At 40.9% G+C, this 18,833-nt stretch overlaps 2 long non-coding RNA genes across 2 annotated transcripts in view; one reads left to right on the top strand and one right to left on the bottom strand.

Annotated features, from left to right (window-relative positions):
* Positions 1 to 14,590, bottom strand: part of LOC136556898 (uncharacterized) — a 30,443-nt gene extending 15,853 nt beyond the window's left edge. Inside the window, exons 1-2 of the long non-coding RNA XR_010783715.1 lie at positions 14,578 to 14,590; positions 12,723 to 12,823 (exon numbers count right to left, since the gene is read on the bottom strand). This is a non-coding gene — a long non-coding RNA (uncharacterized lncRNA). The remainder of the gene's footprint in view (positions 1 to 12,722; positions 12,824 to 14,577) is intronic.
* On the top strand, positions 1,000 to 15,008 carry LOC136556896 (uncharacterized). The gene is made up of 3 exons (XR_010783714.1): positions 1,000 to 1,151; positions 4,366 to 4,511; positions 13,596 to 15,008. It is a non-coding gene; the product is annotated as an uncharacterized lncRNA (long non-coding RNA).
* Positions 15,009 to 18,833: the final 3,825 nt, after the last annotated feature.

Below are 18,833 nucleotides of genomic sequence, written 5' to 3'. Positions count from 1 at the left end.
AGCAGGCTGTGGTTCTGAGCAGACCACAGAAATGATAGCCAGGGGCTTTGGTCTGTCAGCAAGGCTGACACCCTGCCCCAGCAATGTCACACAACACCATCTCCATCACATCCAGGGGCTGGAGCACCTGAAGAAGTCAGACTGACTTCTTGTGCCACACAAGTCAGCCTGACAGCCAGCACTTTTCTCATCCTGTTTATTCCCTTGCAACTGGAAAATAAGCCACTGTTTTCCTTTTGCAGGGATCCATTTCTCCATTAGCCAGATTTTTCTGGGCTCTCACGTTACTTCTGGACACAATTTTGCTCACTGTTGTGGCAAGTGCTGTGCTCTGTACCCCCTACTTACTCCTGCCATATAACTTTTATAAAGCAGAATTTACCTGATTTTTTTCTAGCTGTATAAGGGGTACATCCCAGCCCACTTGGCTAAGTCATCTTCATTTGTTTAAGAAAAATTCTCCATGCTCTAAATGGGTCATTTTGTAGTCAATGTGTCTGAACTTCAATTGCAACTTAAATGTTTAACAGCTGTGAGGGGGTTGCCTTTGGAAATCTTCTCTACAGAGTCTTTACTCTCCTAGTTTTGTTTGATGAGTCCTATGAACACACTAATCCAAAATCTAGGCAAGTTCTGTGGCCAGACCCCATTGCTAATGGAAAACTGGAATCATCCATGGAGAACCCCTGATTAGTGTCCCCTAGCAGTCTGGCTTATATGAAATGAGATTAAATAGTGACTTCTGAAGCTATTGCAGAGAACACTAGGAGTGAATTTCTCAGGCTGACAACAAACTCCATACATTCTTGAAAGACACGATGCCCCACAAGAGGTCAAAGGAACCTGGTGCTGTCCCAGCAGGCCAGCAGGAGACTTGCATCTGCATTTTCCTCACCCCTATTTAGATCCTCTGCTGGTAATAGTACATCTGAGATTAGGTTTCAGGCTTTATTCCAGTAAAAAAGATTCATCTGCCTGTTTCCCTTCTAGCCAAGCAGACAAGTTCAAAAAATTGAGAACTGGAGCCAGCTTAATCATGCATTGCTTCCTAGGAAGAAAGGCTAAAAAGGAGGAATACAAAAGAACCTCACCATCTCCATATCCATGGATGACACTTCAGGCAAACCAGCAAGGCAGAAATACTTTGCTTGGTAAGCTTTGCTGTCAGCCATATCTATTGCAAGAATGTCTTGTCTTTTACACTTCTGCTGATCCCAGCTACTGCATTATCACACAGGAGGCACAAATTTTCAGGCAGAGCTTGACCTTCAGGATCATGAAATATTCACCCACTAAAAACTGTCCTGAGAACCATGTAACTAGACTTACCCTGCATTTTCAAATTAAATACTTTCTTATTAGGCAATACAGACCCTTTCAACAAAACTGAGTTTACTGATTTTTTTTTTGTTTTACTAAGAGCAGGGGAAAACAATCCTTTTCATAATGCCAAAATATTTTGTTTCAGTAAAGTTGTTCCAAAACATAAAAAAGTGCTATTTTTCACATGTATACACAGAAATGAAAAAGTAAATCAAAGGGAATGAATTTCTGATTTGTGAGTTCCTGTAAACCTAGGCATGATCTCAGATGTCCCCTCTTGGCTATGTTATGTCACAGATAAAGTAAGATAACGATGTTTAGTTACTGTCACCAAGACAACCCCATCACTTTAAATTCAGATAGAAACTGAATCTGAAAGACCACAAAGCCTCCTGTTATCTCAGGGCTCTTTCTGGGACAGGAAAGTGTCAGTCCTGCACAGCCCTGGCTGGAGGACTGGGAGCATGTCAGCTGAAGGAGTGGGATCAAAACGACAATCACGAGGGTGATGGGTCTTGCTGGGCTGACAGGCAGGGCGTGCATGTGGAGTGAGCACATACATGTGTACTCTGCTGCCCCTGAACTCCCTGCTGGCCCTTTTCTTGTGAGCCAGCGGGGCACCAAGCCCGCTGAGAGGGCTGACTTGTGCAATTTCAATGCCCTTTAGTGATGCACAAGAACAGAGGCGACAGGAACACAGAGGGGACAGGGCATCGCGAGGCTGCTGTTTATTTGCATAGCTGGGAGGCTCCTGATTTGCCCCCCACCACATGATTCAGGGAGCAGCAATTACAGGTATTTATACTGATAATTCTTTACAGCAAATATTCTAAGGAGAGCTCCTTTCAGAGACTGACATGTCCTAATTACAAAACAAAGTCATAGATGCCTTCAACATCTTGCTCAGAATCATGGAAATCCCACTGTAGGCATTAGTCAGGCATTAGACATCAATATGTCATCTCAGACCCAGCCTACCCCCCTATTACTCTTGCAGATCTTTGTGGGGACCAAAGGGGTAATTACCAGCCTATAGTTACCTGTAGATTTACCTCAAAAGCAGGGCAATCAGCAGGCTAAAATATTCTCCTGTTCTCAGTGACAGCCAGCAGACAGAGGTAACACAGAAATCTGAGATGGGCTACTTTCCCCAGTGACCCAAATTCCTCAAGTATTGCTTCCTACCACCACAAAATGTTCCCAAAGCTACCATTCAAGAAAAAAGGCAAAATACCCAAATGTCCTGTTCCCTCCTTCCCCAGATAATTTTAGACATCCATATCCAAAGCCTTACCAGCTTTGTTTGTGGTAATTAACAGTAAATACTGAAATGCATCTCTTGATACATTTCATACTCAAAATTGGCACCAAAAACTTTCTGCAAGTTTAATCTTGCAAAGGAACTGTGCAGAAGTACATCGTTATTTTCTGAAGAGGTTAAGAAATATCCATTTTGCTCCAATGTACACAAACAAATCAACACACAAATATTTACCAAAAAAGTGACACCAAAATATTATGAGCAGGTACTTATGTTGACTGTTTTGCTTGTAAAGATATTTTAACTTCATTTAGAAATGCCTTCCTCTCTCTGGATACACACATGTGGAACGTTCAAAAAGAAATGCCAGTTTGCAGCACCCAGTTTGCAAATGGAGTTCTTGCGAAGCAAATTTCAGAGTCCATATTCTTCTTATGAGTCCCTTTATCCACTGCAAAATTATTGCAATGAAAAGATTTCTTTTTAGGTAAAGCACAATTAAAGTGAGCTCCTTTGCTTAAGTTAAAACAGAAGTGAAATGAAGAATCTGACCCATTCCTCTAATTTTACAGGCTCAATAGTAATCTAGCTATGCTATTCACTTAGAGAAACCATTAATTTTGCTATGTGGCTGAAACTAGGAGGCTTCAGCTTTCTTTCTCTCACTTTCCTCCCCTCTTTTTGCTCTTTGTCTATGCACCTGTTTGCACCACTTTACCATCCCATTTGAAAAACTTTGGGTAATCCTCTGGCACTAACCCTGGTGTGATAATACTCCTGTTATTCAGCAGCTTAATTACAAAGGACAACACAGATAAAACATGTCTTTCACTTCTGCTGTGAATATGCCAGTTTTGCCAGTCTTCAAGGTGAATGATTTCTAAAACCTTCTGTATTTAATGTTAGTCTAAATTCTTTGCACAATGAACTTCCAGCACTTTAGGGAAAAATGGTTACTTTTGATACATCAAAGTGAATTCTAGTGGTCAAAACTTTTGCAGCAGCTTTTTTAGCAGTAGCCCCTTCTCCAAAACACTTCATCAACCCTGAACAGATCTGCTGAGGGACAGCTCAGTGTAAGATTTTACTTTGACAGGGGCAAGCTACAGCAGAGGGAAGTGAAATGCTGGAACCAGGCAGCAGACCAATGACATAGGCAGAAATAATTCCTGTGGCTGCTGCATCATAACCCTTTGGAGTAACATCACTAATAATTATGAACTGGATGCTGTTTGGTTTCTTCTGCTTTTTTGGGACAACTTTAACTACCTTATCTTCCACTTGCAAGAAAGTTTGCTACCCAATTGAAAGCTCAACAACACAATTAAATCTTGCCTACTTCCCTAGTTCCTATTAGGGAAAGGGAATTCAGCATCTTCACCTGCCTTTTGCCTTCTGCTTTGTCTCTCAACAGGGAAGGCAAAGCTTTTTTTGTTCTGTGTTTCTTAGCAGGTTTGGACTCATTTGGGAGGGAATCAAGTGGGAAGAGTTCTGGTGGCTCAGATGTCTCCTCATGGATTTCAAACTGATAGCCACTCCTGTTAAACCCACAGGAGCATTTTCCTGAATGCCTTATGTAGCTGCAATGGCTACATTGCAGAAACACGACCCATGAGGAAACCTCACTCAAACAGACGGGCAGCAGGGAGCACGTGGAGAGCTATAAAACAAGATAAATTACCCTGTACTCTCTTTTTGGTAGCCTAAACAAATAATCTAAGTTTAGAAAGAGTTTTTCTCCACCACAGGATAGAAAAATGTTGTTCCCTTATGCTCCTCAGGCATGCTGTATTTTTCTCAGTCTGCTGAGCTGTTTGGGGCAGGACAGTTGCTCCAGAGCCATGCTCAGCTCTGGGCCCACCTCTGGACATGGTGATGACACAGTGCTGACAACAATAGCAAATTTGACAGATAAAAGGACTGGCAGGTAAGTTCACATCCATCATGAATCTTTAAAATATTTGTGATTTTTTTTTTCTGGAACCTTTGCTCAGCCAGAGAGAATCCCCAAGGACAGTGCTTGCCAGACAGAAGCCAGTCTAGCACAGCCTCCTGTGATGTCTAAGAGAGAAGAATAAAGTTATTGATCAGTGCCTAAAGAAAGTCAACCACGTTATGCGGTCCAAGTCAGCAGGGAGAGCTTTGGGTACTCTCAAGGTTGTCTCCAAACTACTGGATTTTACCTTGCCCCTCAGAGAATTGAGTAAAGACTAAGGATAAGAGGGACATCTTCAGTTGCTTCTTCACAAATTTCTCTACAACCTTTTTAGCAAAACTAGGAAAATTGTCACACAGCAAAAATAATTAGCCACAATGGCAGCAATAGGTAAGCTAAAACAGAGAAAGATTATCCTCTCAATTCTGTAGCTTTTGCACCTCACAGCCTGTCCCAGCATTTGCTCTGTAACGACATCCAGCCTAAATCAAACCATGTGCAATGGGGAACAGACCTCCATATATTCTTTTTAGTACTTGCAGAAAGGCAAAGATCATTTCCAAATCCTGTCATTTTCTGCTCAAAGAAACCACGGGATTGAGAAGTTGTTTCAATGTCTGAATCAAAACAGAAACTCTCTGGGTTTGCATCTTAGTGACCGTGAAAACTTGAAATCCATAAAGAACATTATCCCAAAGAGAGCACAAATAGCCCCTGTACATATCAAGTCCATGAGGAGCCTTCCAATGTCAAGAAAAAATAACATCTTCTGCACAAAAAGGCAAAAGAGAAATCTAATAAGGTAATTTTCTGTACACAGGTTCATCATGTGAAGGATGTCAGTTATTTTGTAGATGGGCATATTTTTAAAGTTTCAATTTAATTAGGATAATTTTCCAACAGTTTGGCTGTTCATCAGAACCTCATCAGGATAGAAATTGGGCAGAAGCCCTTCTAGAACAGACCTGATTGTGAGAGATCTTTCATTCCATGGTCCTAGCCAGCTGGAAACACTGTGAATAGCCTCTTCAATGATATTTCAGTCTCCTGCTTTTGGACCCAGATGAAACCGGGAAGTGCTGCAAAACCATAAATACCATTAAAAGACAGAGAGGGAGAAAGATTAACCAGATTTTGGCCAAGCTCCAAAACTCTGCATTTCAGTTTGGGGCAAAGGTTCAGGCTGGTTTTCACAGATCGGTTTGTCCACCTCAGTTATGTCCTACTCTTGCATGATATAAAGTGCCTTTGTTTATCTTTTACTCAGTTATACACCAAGTGCTGGTCATATTCCTTACACATCAGGCAATGCATGTGCAGAAAGAGAAAGAGGACTGAAAGCATGGCAAGACTCCACAGCTAATTTAGGATCAGAAATAGTGGGCGGGAGAAGCCGATTCCAGCTGCAAGGGGTTATATGGAAATATCCCTCTCAATTTTTCAAAGGCTTGTCCCATGTAGCACTGTTGGTCATTAGATAGAAATAATACTATATATTATTGATCACAAATGAATAGAGAAATTCATTGCATAGGTCAGCAGGGACAAAAACAAAAAAGGTTTTTTTGTTCTGGTTGTTAACAGAGAGAGGAGTCCATTCCTCCTTACCTGGTCCCCAGTCAGACACAGGCAGGAGTTGGTAGGAGCAAGGAAGGAGGGCTGCTGACCCCTTAAACCTCCTCGGTTTTAAAATAACTACTCAAATTCCCTTAAACACAAGTGTAAGTGGTGTCCTAGGCAGAGATGGGTGCATTCTCTCACATTTGGAAACACCCTTAGGTGTTGAGCAGCTCCTGCTACCACAGGGTACCTTCAGCACTCAGCCTCAAACCACAGCGTGGGGTGCTGCCTCAGGATTTGAAATTGTGCTGTAGGATCATCTGAAAGGGATAAACTGACTGCTCTAGTGCCCACAGGGCTGCTGTGAAAGCACAGCCACAGATCCTGACCATGCCACTTGCCACTGCTGAAACAATACAGAGAGGACAGACACATCCTGGAGCAGAGAGAGGCAACATCAACAAAAAAGGCAGGTAGAAGGCAGCATATGATTTTCCAGAAATGATTTTCAGACAAATATATTTACTTTCCCTTTTGGGGAGAGCAGGGGAAAAGAGAGTTGCACGTCCTTTACAAACAGTGCTGGTATTATTCACACTGCCAACCAAACCACTTAAGCTAAAGAACCTTTGCAGTACCACAAGTGTAATACAAAAAAACAACCAAAAACCACTTACTTCCTTTTTTTCCCCCCTGAGTATTGACATTCTTGTGCAGTATTAGGAGAGCTAATTTAGCTTCCAGTTCTAAGAATTTTTGAATCTATAGCCAGTAATTATTTGCATTCAGGGGTACAAAAGAGGAAAACAAAGCCCACAAATTCTAGCACATTCATGTGGGATTGGGAGTTGAATTAGGATCCTCACACCCCATTGAATTATCGGCCCCCCTATTAGAGCCTTATTAAAATGGTAATGATTATAATGCCAGTCATAGGCAGGCTGTCGCACCTGTCAAAAAAAATACCCCGATTATCCTGTTCATTCAACTGTCTGGCATTCGAATCCCAGTTTCAGGTTTACTGTTCTGTGAAGTTTTTCTTTTTCTTTCTTTCTTTATGTTGTTTTTTTTTTTTCCCCTTTTTATGAAGTAAAATAAAAGATACAAGAACAAACACTTCCACAGAGGTGATAAAAAAAAGAAAAATCCCCTCTAATTTAGCACATCTACTATCCATGTGGTGTTAAGGTATCTAGGACATCAGTCTGAGGAAATAGATACAATTTCACTGGATTTCTCTATGATGAGGGAGAATACAGAGGGCTACAGTAAAATCTCTTTATAAAAAGGAACCCTGGTTTTTATAAACAAAAAGAACAATTGGCCTTCCTCTTTCCATGCACACACACACCCAGCCCATTTCTGCACACAGCCAGGATTATGTTACTCAGAGCAGTAAAGTCTTTCTTCCTACACAAAATAAACACCTTACATGGTTTAAAGGGACAGTGCTGAAAAGACCAGCATTCGTGCACAGGCTTTGCTAAGGAAGAAATTGCATTAATTCATTTTCTTCTTTAAAAGTAGTGAACATATAATTCAAAATAAGCAGCACAAACCTAGAGTCTAATCCTGAACACATTTAGTAAAAGAACACTGGGGCTTGAAGACCTCAGCCAGTTTTAAATTTAAAATCCTACAGGGGTTATTGCAATAACCTGTTGTTAGTAGCAAAAACAACATCCATTTTAATAAAGATATACGGATATTTGGCTTTTCCAGACAAGTTCCTGAGAATTTAAGAGATAAATCAGGTAGAGAGAAGATAAAATATTTTCCACCCTATTCAAAAGATGCCTTTTTCCTTTCCTCCAGCCCTGTTGTATGAGTTTTTCAAATACCACAGCATAAAAGAACGTCAGTGGAAGACCATTTAGAGGCTGAATGCCTTCAATAGCATCTAAGACAGATGCTGTGTCACTGAGTGCCCTGGACCCTTTTGGGAAGTGGAGCGACCAACAAAAGACCGGTTGGGTTTTGTTTGTTTTGGTTTGTTCCAGAAAAACATTTTTGATGAAACATGAGAAAAAAAAAAAAAAAGCTAGGGTTTTCTTAGCACTGGGAATAAAGAAATGTGTAAGAACTGCATTTAGAAGGCATCAGCTCCTGAGTGCATAAAGCACTAGATTTGTCCTTGTTTTCACAGAAGTGACGAGGAAAAAATCCCTTTATTTTAGAAGCCCACATATAAACTTGCAAGGATTCCCATTCTAGGATTATAAGGGTTCTATCTAAATGTTATTTAAGTGATTCATTGTGTTTCTAAATTCAATTTTTCTGAGTTCACAAAGCCAAAAAGTATTTTTAAGAAGAAAGGGAACAGAATTAGAAGGATGTTGTCATGAAAAACAAGAAGTAACCATAGAATTGTAGCAAATAAATGAGTGAGCAAAGAGCATGCAGCTGCTCCCTATCACCTCCTTGGTCTGAACATACACACATTTTTATTTTTGGATCTGATGCTCCTCAATATTCTGTTTCCTGCTTTTTTAGATGGTAAATACTTAACAGTAGGGATGGATGCTGCTTGTTCACTGCCTGCAAAGGGAACACTGGGCCTTAAAGAGGACTTTGGAATGATGCAGTGATTTCTTTCTTTAAAACCCCAGTTATCTCCATGCAAGTAGAGCTGGGCCAAACTCAGAAATCCTGTCTATAAATAATCACATCACTTAACCCAATCACTCACACAATCAGAGACATTTGGGCAATGTGTTTGAACAATGAGAAATAAGCACCATTTCCCTTCTCCACTCCTAAGTGCAAGGGGTGACCAGAAGGCTGAAGCATCAAATTTAAGAAGTTTGAAGGTCAGCTGAGCTTTAGCAAAAGGTTAAGGATGTCCCAAGACTACACCAACAACCTCATAGGTTATGTTGCCCCAACTTTGCTTTTTCTTGCCATAACTGGCCTCTGCCAGCTCAGAGCTCCTCATTCCCCATCCCTGTCTCCTCACTGTCTGAATTGCTGGAATGAAGATCCTCACTTTTGCATGCTCAGGAGAGCTGCAGCACTCAAAGTGATAGCAAGGAGCTGCAAGTTCTTGAAGGAATGAGAGATGCTATGGAGGATGGAGAGACTGGGACAGAATAGATGCAGGTGCTGCCTGAATATGTTTCTGCAGATGGCACATTGCTTGGATCAGGTGAGGAGCAGCTGGAGCACTGGGACCACAGGCTGTTTCCCACCATCTTAATGCACCTCATCTTAGAGGCTTCAATCAAACAGCTGCAAGAAAATTCACCAATCTGTCTTCTGAGACCATTACTGAGTGAAAGCTGGAACTGATTAAATGCTACCATAGCAATGGTGACAAATGGTTTCACCAAGAAGGATCTCAAGATCCTTTCACCAATGACTCAGTTGCCCAGAATTTGCCTGCGAGAGTCCAGAATGCAAATACTTGAGGTGGTACCCCAGATTGCATCCTCCTCTTTGAGGCATTTTAAGTTTGAATTTCACCAACACTCATGTGCTTCTGTAGCTTTGAATCTTAAGTGAATGAGTTGCCACCCTTGTTGATGTGGTAGCTAGAGAAACTATCCATTCCCTCAAAAAAATCCTCCCCCAGAAACAGACCACCTACCCATTATTAGCCAGGGTTACCAGTTAAAAACGTATGAAGGGGGTCACATGAATGGAGAGCAGTGTGCATGTTTTATTAGTTTGAACAACAAGGGAATAGATGGATGAAAGATAAGGTAATGATTTGTGACAGGAGCCCAAAATTTGATTTCAACAATTAAATTACCCTTCTAAGAGATCCCCAAGGAAATCTATTAAAATACCATCTTCCCCTATCCCCAAAGTATACAAAAGCTGCCTAGTAACTGTCCAGTATCACTGCCTTTGTGACATGTTGGATGATTCCCAAGACAAAAACCATATGCTGTCCAATGAATGGTAGAGCAATCAACAAGGAAAGGCTATTCTTTAAGTTACTTGCCCTAAGAAAAAGAAAGAAAAAAGAGAAGCTGACAACTAAAGCACAAAGTTTGCACTAGAACTTAGGGTTTGGTTTTGCTCACTTGGTTTTTCACCAGATAATCAGAACTACTCTCAAGTCACAAAATCACATCCCTAGAAAGTGGGAAAGGATTTTCACTTTTGAAGCCGTAGAACTCTGACGGCAATCCCCCATGTTCAGAGGAGCAGGCAGCAGTGAAAAGTGGATTGCCTAATGCTTGAACATTATATTAACCCTTTCATGGTTCCCATGGACTGTTACTGAAGCCTAAACTTTCCCTCTCACAACTTTCCCTCTGTCTTAAGCTATCTTGTATTATTGTTATATCTAAGGTTACCCCCCTGCATAAATGTTACTATTTAAACCCAGAAGTTTCAGACATGAAGTAAAGAAACAAAAGAACATATTATGAACTTCTGCATCATTACAGAGCTAAGGGAGATTTGACTCAAGCTAGATATAACTTTTCAGCCTAAAAATAACACTTGCTGGCAAATGCAGAATGTAAAGTAAGACTGAGCAACACCAGACTTGGGTTCTTACTTACCTATGTCACATATCAGGTGCTCAATTTTCTTACTCACCACTGAAAAATGTGATAAGAAATGCTGATGATAAGGAGCCACAGTTCAGATGTGGCATTTTGAAATACCAGGGTGGTATCTGCTACAAGAAATCAATATCATTCACTGATGTGGTTGGTATCAGGAACAAAGCTTGCTCATAGTCAGGTGCTCAGTATAGCTCAGAATATTTCCCTCCAAGCTACTTTCATTTTAAATTATACTTAAAAAAACAACTTCCAATCATCATCTCTCTATGCAGTGAAACAGTATGTGTTTAGATGTGATTTTAGAAGCTATGAATAAAGGCATTTTTTAGGTGAGAAACCTCCATTTTTTGAGGCAGGCATATATTTCAGTTTACTGCTCTGTCCACATGCATTCTCCAAATCCACAAATTTGGGCATTCACATAAATTTCACTGAATTTCTCTTTCAGAATAACAAAACCTCATCAAAACGTGCAGATTTTTAAGCAAAGGACTAGTTTATGTTTAGGCAGATGCATTCAGTTAAGTGTTTGCAGGACTAGGACTTGAGAGGTGTGGTATCTAGCAGTAGAGTGCTACATGCATCTCAGAGAGGAGATTTGTGAAGAGCACCAGAATGCTTTACCTACCAAGCCTGAAACATTTTCAATTCCAAAATCTTCAAGTCTATTCAACTAATCAACAATCTCATAAAATTGCTGCAAAATTCAACAGCAACAAGAACAACAGAAAAAAAGAAAAAAAAAAGTATTTTTTTACACAGCATGATTTCCTTTCTCTTAGAGAAAACTTCCAAATCTTAGGATAACTAAAGAAACTTCAAAGTATGATATCTATAAATTTTCCAGATACACTTTCCCTTCTATATTATTACTTATGATCCTGAAGCCAAAAACCCAGATCTGTAAACTGCTCAAACCCTTCTCCAGTCTGGCCCCAAGTCTAGTTAACATTCTGTTCAGAATATCCTGCTTTGACTGTGAAAAGGAGCAGTTACCTCTTTCCTAAGCAGCTTTAGAGAGGGAAAATAAAAAAAAAAAAAAAAAAAAAAAAGGAAAGAAAGAAAGAAAGGAAAAAAGAAAAATTCTGTCTTTGAAAAGCTTGAATAGATGCATACCATTATGAGTCTGGTAGGATTGACTGGGACAAGTACCTGAAAACACACTGAGGCCAAAACCCCCTCTGATTTACCACAGTCAGGGTTTTACTCCATTGCTCTACGACACACATCCATGCATAAATTCTGCAAAGCTGCTGCCTAACCCCATGGACAGGTGGGGTCCCTGTTCTAGTATTTCTGAGGATCCCTAAAGATGTTGTGCTGACATGACTATGCCCATTAAAGTCCTGATGTCTGGAATGCACTTAGAGTACACCTGAACCTGCTGAGATTCCTTGTTGTGATGTTCTCCTGCTTATCCTGTCTGAAACACATGACAATCAATGATCCCTGTGCCCACCAGCAGCATGCAAAGTGCAGCAAGGCAAGAAGAATCCCCTGCCCTGCTGCAGTATTGGTTGGGTGTAACTCTCCAATAGATGACTATGAATCTCAAATACAGGCCACTTTCCAAAGCCAGTCCTTTGTGATTGCAGATCTTAAGGTGATAACAGGAAACACAATACTTACACAATCAGTGGTTTGTGACTGTTTTTGAATGGCAATGAACACATAAAACATGGCCTAAAAATGCTCATAAGTGTTTTCCATTACCTTCGATGTCGGAGACCACTTCAGCTTTAGACTCAAATCTTTTGTCAGGAAATGTGTTTGATACACATGCAATGCTTCTTGGTACTTTTATAATAATCTGGGCCATAAAGTGGATACAGACCTCTTAGGAAAAAAGGGTAAAAGCAGTCAATTATATTTTCCCATTCTGATTATTGCAACAGGTAAAGAGAGAAGCCTCTAGCTGATATACAGTATAAAATGGAATAGGAGATGATTTCTCAGTGCTTGCACTGAAAAGTATCTTTGGCTATGATTGTGGTTTATGAAAAACCTAATTTTTCAGAGACAGACAAAAAAAATCACCTTCACTTTTTTATCAACATTTTTGAACTTCCTTGTAACCTCCTGGCATGTTAAAATGACTGGGAAGACACTGTAGGATACTCACAGGGAATTCCAAATGTTTCCAAAAATTTCCAAATCAAATTCTCTTGACTGGAATGTAGCCATTAGTCCCAATTCAGGAAAAATCAGCACAAAGTGGACTGCCTGAAAGAGAGCATGGTAAGTAAGAGGTGGAAGGGTGCAGCAAGCTCTGTGCCATGTGCCCAGCCAACATCCAATGGCACTGATAAACACCATGGACACAGTGCACTCTTTCTGCATCATCCCAAGTGCATCATCTGGAGGATGCTTGGGGTGTATGCAGTATGTCTGGGCAGCAGTCAGTACACAATAAAATAATGTCTGCTTTGCCTAGCAGGCAAGCAGGTGGGATTCAGCCCAGCCACTGGTGATGTAGGGAAGAACACAACACCATGGAAGTAACACATAAAATAAACTGACAAATACACACACAGACACGTTTTAGCTTTGATTCTCATCTCTGACTTTAACAGCGTGATGCTGGTAAAGCAACTACATTTTCAAATCTCATGTTTCCAGGTGTGAAACATCCATTCATTCTCCATTCAGCACAACAAGGTCTAAATGCTAACCTAATACAAATAAAAAGCATCAGGTGTGTGCTTCTAGGGAGCGTTTTGCCAGTTGTGTTTCCAGCAACCAGGAAAAATGCTGGTTATTGTCATGAATGGAAGGAAGGGAGCTCACCCAGGGGCACTCTCTCCCCATACTTCCTGGATCCCAGCAGTGCAAGAGCCGCCCTTGCCTCCTTGCTAAAGCCAAGGGATTGTTTCCAAATCCATGAGCCAAAAGGGTGATCATACTTTTTTTGGACACACCTCCATTTCCCTGGTTGCTCCTTTCTACACCTCTCGTTCCAGCAGAAATCTCATTGTCTCTTATCTTCCCTCTACAGGATCCTGTCTATTTTTAGCCAGAGCAACGTTGGATTTTATTTCCTCTTCTTTCCCTCCATCTAGTCCCCTCACCACAGCCCCCCACCGCCATCCCTATGCATTTGCAACAAAAGTGTAAACTTCAGAAACTATTTGTATTTCATGGGCATTCACACACCATGCCAAAACGATGGCCCAAAAGTTTGGCGGGTAATCTCAACCCCAGAATTCGTGAGCTGATGATGAATGGCTGTGAAGCCTTTGTGATTGCTCAGGCTCCATTGTGGCTGGAACAATGGAGGAGGACACAAGTCTGGCTCAGGAGAGCAACGGATAAAACTGTTGGGGAGAATGGCGGGCTCCTGCCGACATGACCACTTGTTGACATTGAAAGGATTCAAAAACAAGTGAGCAGAAACAGAAACGATTCTGTTCGGCGGGGCTATTAGCTGCAACGTGTGGCAGTGGAGCGGTCACTCCTGATGTGTTTCCTCTCTAATGAGCCCTGAATGCCCTATTAAACTGGGATGCTATAGGCCCAGCGCCACTGGGACAATGCCATGCATGAACGACTCCCCCAGCACCTATTGGCTGCCCGCATGAAGGAAGCAACTGGCAACACTCAGATTTAAGCGGGGCTGACAGTACAGTTAAATGATCATTAATTAGAGTTGCTGGACAGATAGGGACTCAAAGCAATTCTTAATGACAAGATAACAGTCTAGTATTACTCAGCTTAGCACAAGTTCAAGCTCAGAGCCCATCTCGGTCTTTGTACTGTACATGACGGGTGTCAAGTCGATTTTGGTTTCATTCCTATATTGACAAACCATAAGAAATCCTGACTGTGTGATGAGGCAGTAATAGAGATTTTTACATGTAAGGATGATAATAAACCTGTGTAGAGAAGTTCATGTTAGAAAATGAAAAAGAGAACAGTAAAAAGAATCACTCTTCTTTTAACATGTTTGTAAATGAATCCTTAAGGAAGCCACCACTCACCCACTTTCTGTGCTGCTTCATCCGCCTCTCTCCCCAGTACTTAACATGATCCTATTAATCCAACTTCACTCCAACCTTGCTCAAACCCCTGGTTTGTTTGATAGGTCACTCAATACTAATTTGGGAAGAGAACACAGAATTAAACTATTGAGCATTAGAAGCAAAAAGTCACAATGAGACATGAGCTCTGGCTTGAGGGCATCATTCCCTTCCATGGATTTGGGAAGAGCCTTTCCCCAAGAGCACATTATATCCTAATCAGCAACTCCTGGGCTGCCTGCATCATTCAGTGGAACAACATATACGGTCCTTCTTTGCATCAGGATACTGGATTAGCACAAGTCTGATTTCCCACAAGAAACCCTGTTACTGAATGTTGTTATAGGCTATACACAGTATAGGATACAATAAAATATTAACTGGTTCAAAAATACCCAGTATGGCTCCTAAAGGCTTACAGGCCCAGGGCACTTGTGAAAGTTCTCTCACCAGGGAATGAAGTGGTGAGACAAGCAACGTGCATTTGGGATTAGAATAGTGAAGATCAGTATTTAGCATTTGTACTTTCATTTGGCTTTGTGTGTTTTGTTAGAATGTCTTCTTAAATTGTGAAAAGTACACTGCAATTGCCACTTTGGTTCCACAATAGATTATGTAGGACCCCATGTACACATGTCATACTGCAAACTAAGAAGAAGTTTCTTGATTGAAACATAAGATTACATAAACTCTTAATAGCACATTACTCTGATACTTTTTATTATTCTATTTGCATATTTTAACAAAGATGCTGTAGAGAGGGAGGTAGATCATGGCTATGACAAGATTGTTGCAGATTGTTGAGGAACCCACTTTAGCAATTATTCATATTTCTTATGGAATTCTGTGACAGGATGCATACAATATACCATCAGTATATTCTATGAATCTTAAAACATCTCCATATAGCCCCTAATACAAGAAGTCCCAGGTCCAGAGTATTTCTGAGGCAGCGCTGGATGCAGCTGCCAAATAAGCAATTTTTTTCTTTCATCTCTTCCCTCCTCACCTCTGCTGAAAGGAACAGCCTGTTTAAATGAAATAACATGTCATGGTAAATGCTATCATATCACCCAAGAAATGTGTCACATTTTTATCTGCTTTTAATTTTTGTCATGGGAGATTTTTGAGGAGGGGTTTTGTTCTTTTCCTTTGCAAATCAGGCTGTGAAAGCTTTCCCCAGAACATGCAGTCTAGGTCCAGAGTATTAGTTTGTCCAAAGGGAAAAGAGGTAAGTGACAGTCAAGCCTAGGATTGTGGGAGGAATATGGTTTTCCCTTTAGCAGCAGGGCAACAAGCATTGCTCTACAATAACTATTGAGGTGCAAAACTTGTGAAATGACATCCTGCTTAATAGATTCTAAACCCTGATTTCTAAGTGCAAAATTTTCCCAGCTAAAAAGGAAATCAGAAAGATATTAATGCAGGGAATAGTATTGCTTTTCAGGTAGTGGGAGTCTTGCTTCACTGATCAACAGGGCGAGTGGAGAGGAGGATGAGGCTGCCTCCCTTCCTCCCTCTTTATTTCCCCTTTCTCCCTCCACAGTGCTGCTAGCATCCTTACAGCACATACAGACTCAGCAGCAGAGGGTGATGGACTTACACATTTTGATCCATTAAATGCTGGGCCAGGACATGGCAAAACTCAGTCTGACATCATGAGGTTGGGGGTCTATTTTACAGAGGCAGCAGGTGGTCAAGCTCTTTGTCTGGCAGGAAAGGCAGCCTATCTACATCAAATTCCAGCACTGAGACTCTCAATCACATCTGAATTTTCAGATGTCCCATGAAAATCTGTTCTTTAATTTCTGACTTCTAGGCATTAAACACAGCCTCAGACAGTAAATCTCTAGATTTGTAGAGCCTGTCATGACTTTTTTATTTTTTTTTCAATGAATGAATTTTAGGCACCTCCCTAGAACTGTGAAATAACAGGATTGATTGGCAAAGTGAAAACAGAGCCTAAAACTTTGTATTCTTCTGAAGACACTTACTGATTTTATAATTCTCTGGAGTTTAGTGTGACATATTCTGTAGGATTTTACACAGAGCAGTTGAAAAGATGAGGGGACACTGTGAGAAACAGAAGGGGAGGGAGTGACATGGATATGGACTTCACTGTTTGGAGGTTTATTTCGATTTAGAGTTTTACAGAAACTGAGAGACAACTGTGTTATTGAGTACTTGCCTCAGAGAATTTGTAAATCAGCTTGTTGTGGTAATGTTTGTACAACAATTCCCATTTTAATTTTCTAATTCGGGCCTCTGTCATGCATGTGGTGGCTGCAATGTCCACAGGTCCCAGCAGAGAGGGGCCCCAGGATGCTGGGTGCAGGATGAACATCTAGGCTTTATTATGTTAAAACCCACACAATAGTTACATCCTCCTCTTGGTAAAGGGATCATTGAGGAGTATTGTGCATTTGCTATTGTCTCTCCCTCCTTTGATGCTTGGGCTGAGCTCTCATTAGGCCTAATTGGACATTTGCAACGTGCCCTCAGTGGAGGATATACCTGTGTGTTCTCCATACACAAGGACTGACTGGAAAATGGGATGGCTCCTTCAGGGAGGCTCTGAGGCCACGTTCTGCTGGCCAGATGATCTCTGAGGGCCAGCACTGCCAGAGCATGGCTGACAGGCCCCATGAGCAGTGGTTGGGGTTGAGACCTCAGCAACAGCAAGGCAGAGAACTGCAGCATCCCAGAAACCCCCTTGCCTCATCTTGAGAAGGAGAGGGATGTCTGATCTATGCACAGTTTGTCCCAGTGGGTTTAATTTCTTCACTTTTTCTAAAGCAGTCTTACAGCTTTCAGGTCAGACTGTGCTTCCTCCATGACACTCAGGCAGTCTGTTAGACTGAGCTTATTTATGACAAAAACAAGCAAACTCTGCTCTCTTGCATTTGCTGGACTCTGTGTTAGTTGTTAAGATCAGGAAAAATAACATTTCATTAAAGGTAAGCTGGAGGAAATATATAGCCAGCCTTCCTACCCACCTGATGTGTCTGTTACAAATCTCATCTGTTGATTTAAACCTCGGTGTTCATTTATACTCTGAGATGAAAACCAACACCAAAACAAGCCCCACTTTTGTCAAGGAATATTTAAAGGAATGTCATGTCAGCAAAACTTCAATGAAAGCAAGGAGCATTGAGATGCATAAAACTATAATGTCTCCAGTCCCACATAGTTCTGTACCATATGGCCAGAGAGAAGCAGATGGGCCAGGTCACAGTGGGGGAAGAGAGGGAGAGACTCAGGATTGTTTATCTGACCCAGTGGGCCAACACTAACAGACTGTCCCCAGTGACCAGGCTATTATTAACAGAAAGAGTTGATAAGAACGTGATCCCCACATTTATTTGCCCTCAGGTATTTTTCACATGTGATGCTCAATGAAAATGACCTTTTATTTTGCAGAAGTTTATTTTGGGGCTGGAACATTTGACTCGCAAAGAAGCCATGAATTGCACTCCACTTGTCTTTTATTGATTTTAGATGCCAGCTATCTCTATCTGTTTACTTGACTAAAGCTCAGAAACTTGCTTGTCTAAACAAGACAAAGTCAACAATAAATAATGCAAAAATATTTTCAATATTATTATTATTATTATTATTATTATTGCTGTTACATAGTTGTGTAGAGAAGTTCACATTAGAAAATAAAAAAGAGAATAACCTTAATTTTTAGTAGCAACCTTACTTTTTTCAGCAGAAAATCAGACCAGCAAAAATAAAGCAGAATAGCATGGGTACTATCAGAGAAATCCTGGGATATCTGATATGATTTCAGCAGGAGAGTTCTATCTTAGTGTGTTTCTCAGTGAGCTGCCAAGTATTAGCAATAAGAAAAGTTCCCCAAACTACTGAAGTTCAAGGCATAGTTACCTAAAATTACATGGAAAGATTTTGGAGGAATTATTGCAAGAAAAAAAAAACCTCAACAACAAAAAAGGTATAAAATTGCATGAAAAATACTTGCATAGAAAAGCTGGAGACAGAAGTCAGCTATTTCTGGTTATGATTCAAAGATGCCAAATATTTCACCTGAGATGCAGAATGGACCCCTTAATGGCAGTAACACTGCAAGTTTCACTCATAAGCTTATCTCTGTTGGATTTTATGGCTTTTCCTCTCAAACCCCTTACAGCTCCCAGCTGATGCCTTCCAGAAGGACTAAGTACCACTACTCTCAACTCTGCATCTAAGAGACCTTA

The sequence above is a fragment of the Molothrus aeneus genome, chromosome 5 (assembly GCF_037042795.1).
Source record: "Molothrus aeneus isolate 106 chromosome 5, BPBGC_Maene_1.0, whole genome shotgun sequence".
NCBI classification, from domain to species: Eukaryota; Metazoa; Chordata; class Aves; order Passeriformes; family Icteridae; genus Molothrus; species Molothrus aeneus.
Note: the sequence above shows the minus strand (reverse complement) of the source record. Positions and strands in the feature narration are given on the sequence as shown.